The sequence below is a fragment of the Mesoplodon densirostris genome, chromosome 3, assembly GCF_025265405.1.
Source record: "Mesoplodon densirostris isolate mMesDen1 chromosome 3, mMesDen1 primary haplotype, whole genome shotgun sequence".
NCBI lineage: Eukaryota > Metazoa > Chordata > Mammalia > Artiodactyla > Ziphiidae > Mesoplodon > Mesoplodon densirostris.
In genome coordinates, this window is record NC_082663.1 from 166,997,026 (window position 1) to 167,009,859 (window position 12,834).

Here is a 12,834-nt window from a genome sequence, read left to right on the forward strand (position 1 = left end):
ACTGTGTGAGTTGAGAGTTTTCCTTTTTCACTACAGCCGTATTGAATTGTATTCTGTTTTCTGCATTTAAAGGGCTCCTAATGGTGGGGTGGGTGGTGATGCATGTGAGAAAGACAGATTTTGAGGGGCCTAAGGGCGGAAGGTTAGGGGCTGATATGCCTTCTCTCAAAATTCATTTGTTGAAGTCCTGGACCCTGGAACTTTAGAATGTGACTGTATTTGGAGATAAGGTCTTTAAAGAGGCAATTAAGGTTAAGTGAGGTAACTGGGGTGGGCCCTAATCCAATATGACTTATGTCCTTTAAGAAGAGGAGAAAAGGCCACATACATGCACACAGGGAACATTATGTAAAGGTATAGGGAGACGATGATGCCAACAACTCAGAAGAAACCGACCCTGCTGACACCTCGATCTTGGACTTCTAGCTTTCAGAACTGTGAGAAAATAAATTTCTGTTGTTTAAGCCATCAAGTGTGTACTGCTTTATTATGGCAGCCCTAGCAAACTCATAGAGGCAGGTTCCCAGGAAGAAAGGTTGCCAAGGATAAAGGACCAGGGTTGTCAAAATGGGTACGTTTAGAAGTGATGACAGATTGAAAGCTCTTCAGAGGTAGAAAGGGAATCGTGTAATGTATGTTCAAACGGGCACAAAAAGCACAAGGTGCGTATGTCACTTTCATCACAATTTTGTTTTATTTCATTCCCTCTTCCTTTTATGCAATCACTTTGTCCAGGATGGAGGACAAGCCACAGTGCTTAGTTTTTAGACATTGTGACTCAAGGCTTCAAATACCTATTTGTTTTGAAACGTATCGGGGACCCGCTTGTGCTAAATATAATCAACCTACCCTGCTAAGTTTATGGAATAACGCTCTTTCACAAGGGCCCCACGACTGTGATGTGCAAAGTCTGATAAAAGCCTGGCATTTTCAAGTTGGTCTCTTCAAGTAGCCTGGCTTCTAAGAAATGGGTTATTGTTGATTTTTGCTTCCAAATGGTATGTGGCTCTATTTTGTCTGTGCACAGCAGAGTCCTGAGGAAACGAAGTCTAGTCTGGCCTTTAAACAATGATGACAAAAAGCCTCAATTGTTGAACCTTCAAAAACTTCCCAACCTCAAGGACACGCTCTTCACTGTTAACCGTAATGACCTCCTTTAGCTCTGGGAGTTCGAGAGAAGAGTAAAAACGAAGGCTGATTCAAAAGCTGGAGGAAGAGAAGGAACTTCTGTTCGAAAAACAATTTTAAAAATTGGATTTGTTTGCCCTTAGCCTGGGTGTGAGGACTCATTACAGACTGAATTCTTCATGTTTCAACTGGACACACAAAGACAGCGCTGAAGCTGGTAACTCGAGGGAACCAGTCTGCTGTGTTATTTAACTCTCTACTTATTAACGTTACACCAATGCTATTTTCTCTGGACCGAGTTTTATCAGAGACATTTTAAAGTGCTCTTTACTTGCTTGACAGAAAGCATCTGGGCATTCTTGAGTGTTTTCATGGTATTTTACCCATGCTCATAAAAAAGCCATAAAGTTCTTTTTTTCTTTTTCTTTTAAGGCACCATTTCACTTTCTGATATAATTGTTTATTAATTTTCAGATCACTCTATAAATCATGTCCTCCATATTAGGTTGTCGTTCACACTTTGAGAGTTCTGTGGCGCAAAAAAAAAAAAAAAAAAAAAAAAAATTTGCTTTAGAAATTATACTGCCTTCTCAGACTCACTGATGTTAGCTTCAGTCTTGGCTGAGATATTTTCTGTTGAGTCACTCTAAAAACAACTCCTTCTAAATGCTTTTTATACTTAGGGGAAAAATGAAATCAAGTGCTTTTTTTTATCATATTAAGTGAATACATTACATGTTAGCAAGCATTTTCTTATTTTTATAATGAAAAAAATCATTAAGCACAATTTCACTCTAATTGTAATAAAGCAGATTTGCTTTTCGACTGAAATACAATAAACTCTCTGATAAACAGCAGTCAACCTAAGGCAAGGTGGAAATCCTAGTGAATATGCTGACCCTCCTCCTAAATGGATGTAATTTTATAGATAGGTCAGAGCTTTATGCCTTTCCTAAAAATATATATATTTCTAGTTGGTTTCCTGCTTGATAATTTTAGCCACTGAGGTATAAATGAAAGAAAAAAAAGAGGAGGGGACATTATTTTGCTAAAACCCGCAGTTACACATACAAAGATATGGCCTTGTATTTTAAAATGAAGTTTGAATAAAACTGCATGAGCAGACAGCTACAGTTATACTGACTTTCAGAAAAATATTTATCTGTTTCCTACACAAACAGCAAGGTCGGGCTTTTACATTCCACTTTCTCTATAAGGCTTCCAACATCAGTGCCCACAATGGTGCTCTCCCTCCCTGAACTCGTGTTTTTTGTTGTCACCACTAATTTGGCACTTAGCATATGCTGTCTGGCATTGTTAATTATCTTTTTTATGTACATGTCCTGCCTGTCCAAGTAGCTGACTCTCTTTGACTGTAAGGGCAATATCTTAGAGTACTTCATATTTCAAGCACAGAGTGAAGTGCTTTGCTAGAGTAGCTTTTCAACATCTGTTTGGGATGATGGTGGTGGTGATGCCACAAAGGAAAGGCATTATCCAATTGGCAGTGGGACTCTAAGGCTTGAAAATTCTCTGCTCCCAATCCTAGAGCTTTGTACATTGTAGGAACTTATCCAATGTTTGGCAAATTTTAAGCCATTTTCTTTCAGTCCAAGTAAGCTGGTATTGAGCTACTGAATTAATTCACGTTGCATTTTTGTATACATTTTATTCTTCTAGCATGTTCTTACTCATTAAACCCTTTTGTCAGTGGTTCTCCCTTCTGGCTTTATATCAACACTGCCTGCAAGGCTTTACAATAAAGATGACAGGGCCCCAACCAAGATCTAAAATATCGAAATATTTAGAAGTAGGATCCAATACTCTGTGTTTTTCAAATATCTCTGCTGATGATTCTGATGTGCAACCAGGTTTGAAAACCATTGAAAATCCAATTCAAAGACTACACTCGTGCCAATATCTAGCCTTATTTTTCCCTCTTCTAAACTTTTGATAGACTTTATGTTTATTTAAATCCTACATGAAATAATGGTACACACAAAGAAAGGACAGATCAAATGGTTATAATTCAGATGTGTCTCTGTATCCACATGTTTCTTCATTTCCCACATTGTTTTACAAATGATATGAAGCAGCTTTCAGAATGCTTTTAGAAAAAAAATAAACATTGAGGGAATTGGAACGGAAGAAATATAAGGGCAGAAAAAAAATAACAACGGAAAATCATGACGGTAATGTTTGCAAACTGGGATGCTGTGTGCCCTGTCAAAGGCTTAAGGTAGTGCATAGATTTATTTAAGTCTACGTTTCCTAGAAGCCAAAGCAAAGATGGAAACAAAGGTGCTATACGGTTTCCATAAAATAAAAGCAGTTCATTTTTCTAGACGCTTATGGATCCTTAAAAAGAGGAAAACTTCTAGCTGTGATAGACAACATCTCCAACTGAGTCACTGTTATAAACAATAATGTATTTCTTCCCACTATTTTTTCAAGTTTCTATCAGTGTAGTCTGCTGGCATGATGACAAAACACAATTTTGCAAAAGCAACTCTACAAGGAGCCTAAACTGTGCAATTATTCAGAAAGCAAATTTTAGAGAATGAATGTCCTTCAGACAGTCTTCCATAAATATTATTTCTTGTGACTGTGTTCTTGATAATGATGCGCAAAAGTTTAAGATTGTCTTCAAACGTGAGAGCCTGGTGTGTCAACAGTCTCTATTGCTAAATAAGGACAGACCCACTGGCTTGACTATCGTCTGTGCAGAGGGATAGTTCTGGTCTTTTCACTAAAGATAAACATCCAAATTAAGACACATGCTTGAGATGCTAAAAGCCCATATCTAGAGTTCATTGGGGAAAGAAGGTTCCTTTAGACTGGGCCAAATTTGTCCCCAGAAAACAGTTCTTCATCAGCTTTAATATTGGAACAAATAGTTCTTACTTTATGGTATAACTGAAAACTCCCTAGACTTGAGCTATGCATTAAATTTTCCTTAAATATATTTCAATAAATACTCGATTGTGTTTACTGTCCTCACTGGTTTTCCAAATGGAAATCTAGAAGGGATGGTCACCTTCCTCTTCCCTATGATACCTAGTCATGTTGTAGATGTCTTTTTTAGTGAGTACATTTAATGTAAGAGATTAAACTGAACGTACAGAACTGGGATGCAGAGAAGAGACGAGGAGGAGAGCGAAAGTCTCCTGAAGAACTGAGTTTCTGCCTCTTACCATTCGCTGGTTGCACAGCCTTGAATAAATCCCTTCCTCACATGTAGAGTTCCTTTTACTCTAGTTCACCGTGTTGTTTATCGTTGGTGCTAAGATTAAATGGAAGAATGTCACTGAACACTTTTTTGTAATGGGTAAGATGCCTGCTGATGGCGGGTATTTGTTTTTCCTGGGATTCCTTAAGAAGAACACTAGCCCAGAGGTTGAAGGGGAAATCATGATCTCTTGTGACTCAATGGAAAGCAGCCGTGGACAGGTTCACCCACGCACACAGGGCCCTGACCTCCTCTTTTCCCCTCACCTTTGCACATGAGTGCCACGGTGGCTCTACTTTCGTGGCCCTCACCTAGCTCCGTTCTAGGCATAAAGTCCAAAATATATCACGTCAGCATCCTAACTCCAAAACATTCTTTTCATTGCTTTTCTTTTCATTTGCTGTATCTGGCAAATTTAGTTTATTTGTGTGCTTCATGATGCACTTAAGACTTGCTGCAGTGCTTACAAGCAACAGCCTTCACATCTGTCATCCCAATTCACTCCCACAACTAGACTGGAAGCCCCAGGGAGGCAGGAATCATGACCATCCGGATTGCGCTGCACCCCCAAACCCTTGCAAAATATGTGACACACAGTAGGCATAAAATAAAGAGCTGTGGCAGAGTTTCTTATCATTTGTTCATGTAAGACTAGTACTATCATTCCCCTTTTTCAGGTGAAAAAATTGAGGCTCCAAGAGGTGGTATAATTTGCCCCATGTAAGGATGCTAAATCGTGGCAGAGTTGAGATTTGAACCCAGTTCTCTAGAGCTCTCATGACCCTACTATGGATAAAGTGCCCTACATATGAGGCAGACACCCTCCAAGAACATCAGTGCCCTGATGCAGCTCAGGGTTTCATGTGTCACACATCGAGTCTTATTTGTGGTGCACTAATCTAATTGGATTTCTATGTGTGAGCAGTGAAATGAGCTCTGTCCTTGGTTTGGCCTATACAATACACAGTCTTTAAAATTTTTTTTTAACTTTATATCGCCTACTATATTTTTGCACACAGTAGCTGAAATGTTCACAAATTTGGTTTTTAGATTCCTTGGGACTAAAAGAATCTAACACTATTGGCTCTAAGAATCATAGAGTCTATAAGCTACCCTAAAAAACACACCTGGGTTTTTAAGAGAAGCATGTTTTTTTTTTCCCCATACCAAAACTCGTGAGTCTTTTCTCTTCTTCATGAGATTTAAATAAAGAGATGTCCTCCAGGGCATCTTTTGCCAGCACTGATTTTGGGGGAAACAAACGCTGGAGTCAGTACCAGCATAGTTCAAAGGCCTCAGAAAACATCTATCTGACACAGACCCTTGCATTTTAGAGGTCTGGCCTGCTTTAGAGGTACATTTCTCCCAGTATATACTCAAATCCTATCTCCTTTGTGTGGAAAAATAAGATTTCATGCACAATCAAGTTTATCTACCTCAAATCAATAAAAGCATTAAAAGAGATATAAAAGAAATACAGTTAACCAATTTAAATATTATTGAAAGTCGTGTAGAACTACAGATATGCTGAATGTGAAATTTCCTAGTTGAAAGGTGTGTTGAAAGCGGTTCAGGCAACACTAGAATGCTTTCAAATGATGCGCAGCCACTTATGAAAACTATTCAGGTGCTTTCCCTAATCTAAAAGGGAGTGCTTTTTCATAGCATTAGTTTTATAATGAGCCTTTTCAGGCAAATTTCAAAGGGTGCATGGTTCACATACTTTAAACTAAATTCACTCATAATTTAGCATCCAACAAAAGCTAATGCTTAATTGTCTCTAAAGAGGCTATAGAAGGAAAACATTTTCCTTATTCACAAACATAGAGCTCAACAGTGGGGCTCCCTCCCACCACCACCCCTCCCTCATTTTCAGAGGAACAAGGGCTCTGTCAAGAGCTGGTCATGACAAGATGGGGCACACAGTTGCCAGGGTGACTCAGGAGGCTTTGAGACTCACTGGCTTTGCACAGTAATGCCTGCCACCCCTGGTCTGAACACCCTCAGGGATAGAGACTTCATCCTGGAAGATGGAAGGGACCAAGATTTGTAAGCTATGTTACGGGGATATCCAACCACTTACTCTTGGCTGATGCCTTGAGATAAGTCATTTAAGTGTGCTGAGCTCCACCCAACTTCCTCTAAGGCAAAAGGAGGAGGCTGTGCTTGACAGATGGTCTCAATTATCACAGTGGTTAACAGCACAGACAGACAAGAAAGCCAGAGGCTTGGCTTCATCACCCTTGCCCTGCCACTGCCTATGTTGACTTTGGACATGTAAACAAATTCCTCCGTGCCTCGGTAAAATAGGGATAATAGTCCTGCAGTCCTTCTGGGACTATAGTGAGTATTAAATGAGTTCATGTACATAAAACACCAGTTTGTGTAAGGAATTGCTGCTATATACGTCTTAACTGCTATTAATCTTAGTGTTACTATTACATCCTTCCCAACTCACATTCTGAGTCTCCCGGAAAAGCAACAATCTGTTCTATCACTTTTACTCGTTTATTTTTCTATCTTTATGACGTGTCTTTCAATTACTAGCACCCCTTGGTAAAGTCTTTGGATGTTCTATTTTTCCTTTCATACCAGAACTTTCGTAAAGTTTAAGGCACAAATGCCTCTTGAGGTGTGAGGGTGGGGGGGAGGGGATCCTTTGAAACAAGTGCATCAATGAAGATGGCAGCTCTCACGGAAGATGGCATGTGAAATTACAATGACTGAGAAAGCCCTTTTGGAAATGAAACTTTTGAACCATCCAATCCTGAGAAAACTGTAGAAAACCAGAAAAAAAAAGTGTAAGACAGAAAAACATCTCGCTCACTTAAACCTTTTAAAATCTCGAGTAATTTTCATAATTGTGACACTTGGCACAATTTGCTAGTATCTTATATTGATTCCCAGGTTTTAAGACAATAATCATTACATTATTATCTGCAGCGTAAGCAGTGAAGCATAACCTCCTAAGTAGGATAAAATACAGAGCCAGGAGCGGGCCCAGCAAGTCACAACAAGTCAATATTTTTAATAAGGATTAATTTTTAAAAACTCTACAAGGTTGTATTAGAGGCAGTTCTGGAATGTCTATTGATTAACAGTTGGCACTGCATCTCATAAGGGCTCATTATGTAAAGCATCAATCTAAGTGTGATGTTTCCCCCCCTCTTAAATACTATTGATTTGTTTTGATCTGTTTTTTTTTAAGCGCAGTTTGGGAACTGAGAAGACTGAGAACTGGGTCCTGCAATCACGTTGTCCATCACGTTGCGGGATACCCAACGGAAACGGCAAAGAGGACTGACGTCCTTTTTTTTTTTTTTTAATCTGAAGCCGGCTTCTCCTGACTTGCCAGGCTGGCAGAGGAAATCTGCTGACCGACACTGTCAGCCAAGCCAAAGGGATCCAGATTTTGTAACGGGAATCATCAACTCCCAGGCGGAGTGTCGGCTCAAGCAGGCATTCTCTCGAAAGAGGACTGAGTGATTTTCCTCGCCTGAAATAATTCTATGTGCGTTTGTTCCCCACTATTTCCTTTAATATATTTATTTATATGCAAATAGACAACAATGCCACTTGGAAACCACCTCCAGTGCCCTGCTGAAGGCTGCGGCACTAGATTCTGCAGTAAGACAGCACGGCCACAGGTGCTTGCAACTCATGCATATGCAGCTCTGACATTTGAAACTCGTCAGCAGATTTCACAATCCCTTTCTTCACTGACACCAGTTCACTCCCAATCACAAGGGTTTGCAAATAAACAACATGGGTTGGAAGCTGCAGCAAATACTTCCTGAAGCAATCTCCATCCATGCTTCTTAAAGGACTGCAGACCAATACCCTTAAATAATACTTTAAATATATAAAACCCTCAAATTTTTAATTTAAAAAAAAGGAAAAACAAAAAACTGTAGTTGATGCTAGGTGGCAGTGCTGTGTAATTAAAACTCTAAAGGATTCCACTAGAATTTGTGACTCAGGCCACCTACTTTTCTAAACATAATCCTAAGGTATAATTATGAGTAAAATACGTTAGGAGCTCATGGTTCTTTCTTAGAAACTCATTAAGAAGTCATGACAAAGCTTTTACCACTTGAAGGTTGGTATTTTTCAAAAACAACATAAAATAGGATAAATCTAAGTGTATATATATACTATGGATTCTTTTTTAAATGACCAAACTAGGTAATACCAGCAATTTATCAGAAAATGCGGTAGTTAGATAAAACAAATTATAATTTTCTGTTATCTATGACATCATGCATATGCAATTTTAGGAATCTTCCTCCAGTAATCTTTTTTTTTAAACTATTTATTTATTTATTTATTTATGGCTGCACTGGGTCTTTGTTGCTGTGCATGGGCTTTCTCTAGTTGTGGCAAGCGGGGGCTACTCTGTGTTGTGGCGCGCAGTCTTCTCACTGCGGTGGCTTCTCTTGTTGTGGAGCACGGGTTCTAGGCGTGCAGGCTCAGTAGCTGTGGCGCACGGCTTAGTTGCTTCGCGGCATGTGGGATCTTCCCGGACCAAGGCTGGAACCTGTGTCCCCTGCATTGACTGGTGGATTCTTAACCACTGTGAAACCAGGGAAGTCCCCTCCAGTAATCTTTTAATGATGGGAAAAAAAATCTAGAAAACCTGCTCTCTAGATGCCATACTGTAGCATTACCAGGAATCATTCATTCATTCATCTGTCCCAAGTATCTATGAAGAACTACTACATGGGCTAAGGATAACATTAGGTATGATGAAAGAGACAAAATGCCATAACTCATGGTCCTCATCCTCAAGGATACTGCACTCTAGAAGGGGAAAACGAAATAGCAGATAGACAAGGCAGAATGTAAGTTCCAGGTCTGTAGGAGGGCACAGAGCAGCCTGGATAAAATGGCTTCATGGGACAGGGCAAGGCTTCAGTGGAGATGGAACAACTTGGGAGACTTGCCTCTGTTCCTGTTTCTTCCTAGTAAGATCCTTTCCCCATAAGTGATTTGCAGGTGAAAAATAAATCTCCCCACTTACTTTTTATCTAAACTGAATCCCCTCCCACAGAGTGAGTAAATAGAACACTGGACTGGCTGCAGCTCTGAGTGGGGACTTTAGACTCTCACCACCTGAGTTTTTTATTCTGGCTCTACCCTTAGGTGCATGTGTGACAATGAGCAAGTTGCTTAACCTCTCTCTTAGTCCTTTCATCAAGCAGAGTAAAACGGAATCTGTCTCTTATGACTGTTGTGAGGCTTAATGGGTACAAGCTTTCTTTCTGAGGTAATAAGAAGTGTCCTAAAATTAGCTTATGGTCATGGTTGCACCACTCTACAGATATACTCTGTAGATATCATTGGGTTGTACACTTTACACTGGTCAGCTTTATGATATATACATTTTTTATGTATATCGATACCATAGAACACTACTAAGTAACGAAAAGGAAAAAAATAATATATTAAAAAAAATTAATACAGTTGACCCTTGAACAACATGGGTTTGAACTGTGTGGTTCCACTTGTACGTGGATTTTTTTTCAATATTAAATACTGCAGGACTAGACAATCTGTGATAGGTTGAATACATGGATCCAGAGGAACTACAGCTAGGGAGGGCCAATAAAAGTTATACCTGGATTTTCGACTTTGTGGAAGGTTAGCACTCTTAGCCCCCCACGTTTTTCCAGGGTCAACTGTACATATAAAATGGTTTGGCCCAGTGTATAACATTCTAAAATTATAAGCTCATCTTTTGGCCCTTTGACCACAGGTTATATGATCTTGAGAAAGTCCCTTGGGACACTGGGAAAACCTCTTGAGGATTCAAGTTCTTTCTTTTCAATGTGAGGCATTGGACTACATTCCGCTATAATGGATTTCAGTTCCAAGATTATGCAAGATCCTACGAAATGATTTCTGAGTTTTCCCAAGCTCTTCTTGCAATAATTTCCCTTCCAGTAGGGTGCAGGCTCAGTATGGTTGCTGCCTGGGAGTTGTCTGCCACCTTCAGTTGAACATACAAGCTCTTTTCAACCTAAAGAGCCAACCTTACTTCTATGTACTTTATGGAGTCTGAATCGCTTTTGAGTTGTGGAGAAAAGAGAGTATCATATTACAGAACAGCGGTTCTCAACTCTGGCTGCATATTAGGGTCACCAAAAGCACTTTTTGGGGCTTCCCTGGTGGCGCAGTGGTTGAGAGTCCGCTGCTGATGCAGGGGACACGGGTTCGTGCCCCGGTCTGGGAGGATCCCACATGCCACGGAGCGGCTGGGCCTGTGAGCCATGGCCGCTGAGCCTGCGCGTCCAGAGCCTGTGCTCTGCAACGGGAGAGGCCACAACGGTGAGAGGCCCGTGTACCGCCAAAAAAAAAAAAAAAAAGCACAAGCACTTTTTGAAAATATACCAGAAGCCACACCCCACCCTAGACCAATTAATTCTGAATCCCTAGTGGCTCCTAAACATTACTATTTTTCAAAAGCTTCTCAAGTGATTTCCATGTACAATGAGAGCTGTGGACCACTGCTAAATAAGTCCAGAGCAGGGTGAGATTGTGTTCACCTAGACTGATCTGGGAGGGGGAGGTATTACTTGAACTGGGTCTTGAAGAGATGGATGTGAAGATGTAATGAAGGAAACGGATTTCTAAGGAAGGCAGTGCCTCTCTCTGCTCCACTGTATTCTAGACGATGAAGTGTTCCTAGAGAGAACTGTATAAATAATCTAAGAAAAAAGCATAAAGAAATATATTCCAGGCCAGAAGATTGGCAAGGGAAGGGACTTATAAAGCAACGAAGAAGATTAAAATGCACTACTATAGTTATAGCACAAGGCAAAATAGAGAAAGCCCCTTTGCTAAGATCTATGCCTGTATGATAAGGTAAATCTGTCTGCTGCTAAGTCAACTTCAGTGAATTCATCCTGTTCAATCAATAGGCCCCTTAGTCTTCCTCCTCTGCTCATGTGATACCATACCTAATGCTAAACTCCAATCCAACCCCAAGGTCCACTATTGCTAATCAAATCAAAATGTGAAGTCTACTTAATTGTAAGCCTCACATGCATTTTTCTTCTGCTGTTAGAGAAATAAAGATAGCTGGAGAATACTGGTTACATATCCAAATAGAATATGGTGACAATAATACCAATGTATAGACAAGGAGCAAAGCAGGCCCATTACAAAACAGGAGGGTCTTATATTTTGTGCCTCTCAAATATAAGAAATGAGGGAGGGTTCTGATTTATAACTTTCACTAGCCCACAAAAGGGTTAATCTGCTTCTGGATAATTAAGGACTGACCATGTCATTTTCTCACACCCATAGGTCCCTTCAGGCAAGGGTATATTGCAACCAGCTAGCATCAGCTCAGAAATGCTGACTGTGAAATTTTCTGGAATTGGATTAAGCTGATTGATGTTCAGGTTGGTAGCTTGAAGTTGGTTATGGCGGGAGTGCCTGCACCATAAAAACTGGCAAATACTACAAACTGGGGCTCCCTCAATTCCAGCATCAGTTGTTAAACATTTATGAGCCCAGAACTGTTTCAGAGCCATTGCTTTGCCCAACTCTAAGACATGCCATTCACATAGACTACAACGTGAATGGCTTCCCCCGGAGACCACCATGTCAGTTTTACTCCTGAGATGATCAATATTATGATCCTGCATCCTTTCATTCTGATGTTTATTTGCTAGAATAGTAAGCCTGTTATTCCACTTCTATCTAAATAATCCTTGTTAAAAATGGCCTATAGGGGCTTCCCTGGTGGCGCAGTGGTTGAGTGTCTGCCTGCCGATGCAGGGGACACGGGTTCGTGTCCTGGTCCGGGAAGATCCCACATGCCGTGGAGCGGCTGGGCCCGTGAGCCATGGCCACTGAGCCTGCGCATCCGGAGCCTGTGCTCCGCAACAGGAGAGGCCACAACAGTGAGAGGCCTGTGTACCACAAAAAAAAGAAAAAAAAAAAAATGGCCTACAGCGGCCAACTCGGCAAGAAATTGGTCACCAGCTTTGCAGTGGTTTTCAAACTCTAATCTACCAGTGGGTCATTTTTATGCAAATTGCAATTCTTGAAGACCCCACATAAGTCAAAACTCACACTATTCAAGGTAACTTTTTCCATATGATTATAGATATGCAATCAGTAGTGGTATTAGTAGTTTATTTCCACTTCCAATTTTCTCAATATTGTTGCTAATATTTTATAGAGGCCACCGTCCCAAATAAAGAATATAGAGTACATTGGTGGTTGTTAGATATTCTTCACAAAATAAGCATCACATATAACTTCCTTTTCAATGCTAAGGATCTTAAGAAATTTCCACGATAAGAGATAGCATTACCATTTAATAAATATCGAATGGCATAGTTTTAATTTACAAAATACATAGCAACAGTGAACATAACAATGACACAGCAATAATGATCAACATTATTTGTAAGTAAAAAACCATGTGGTTCAATGATACAAAAAAAAAGCATTTGAAATTACCA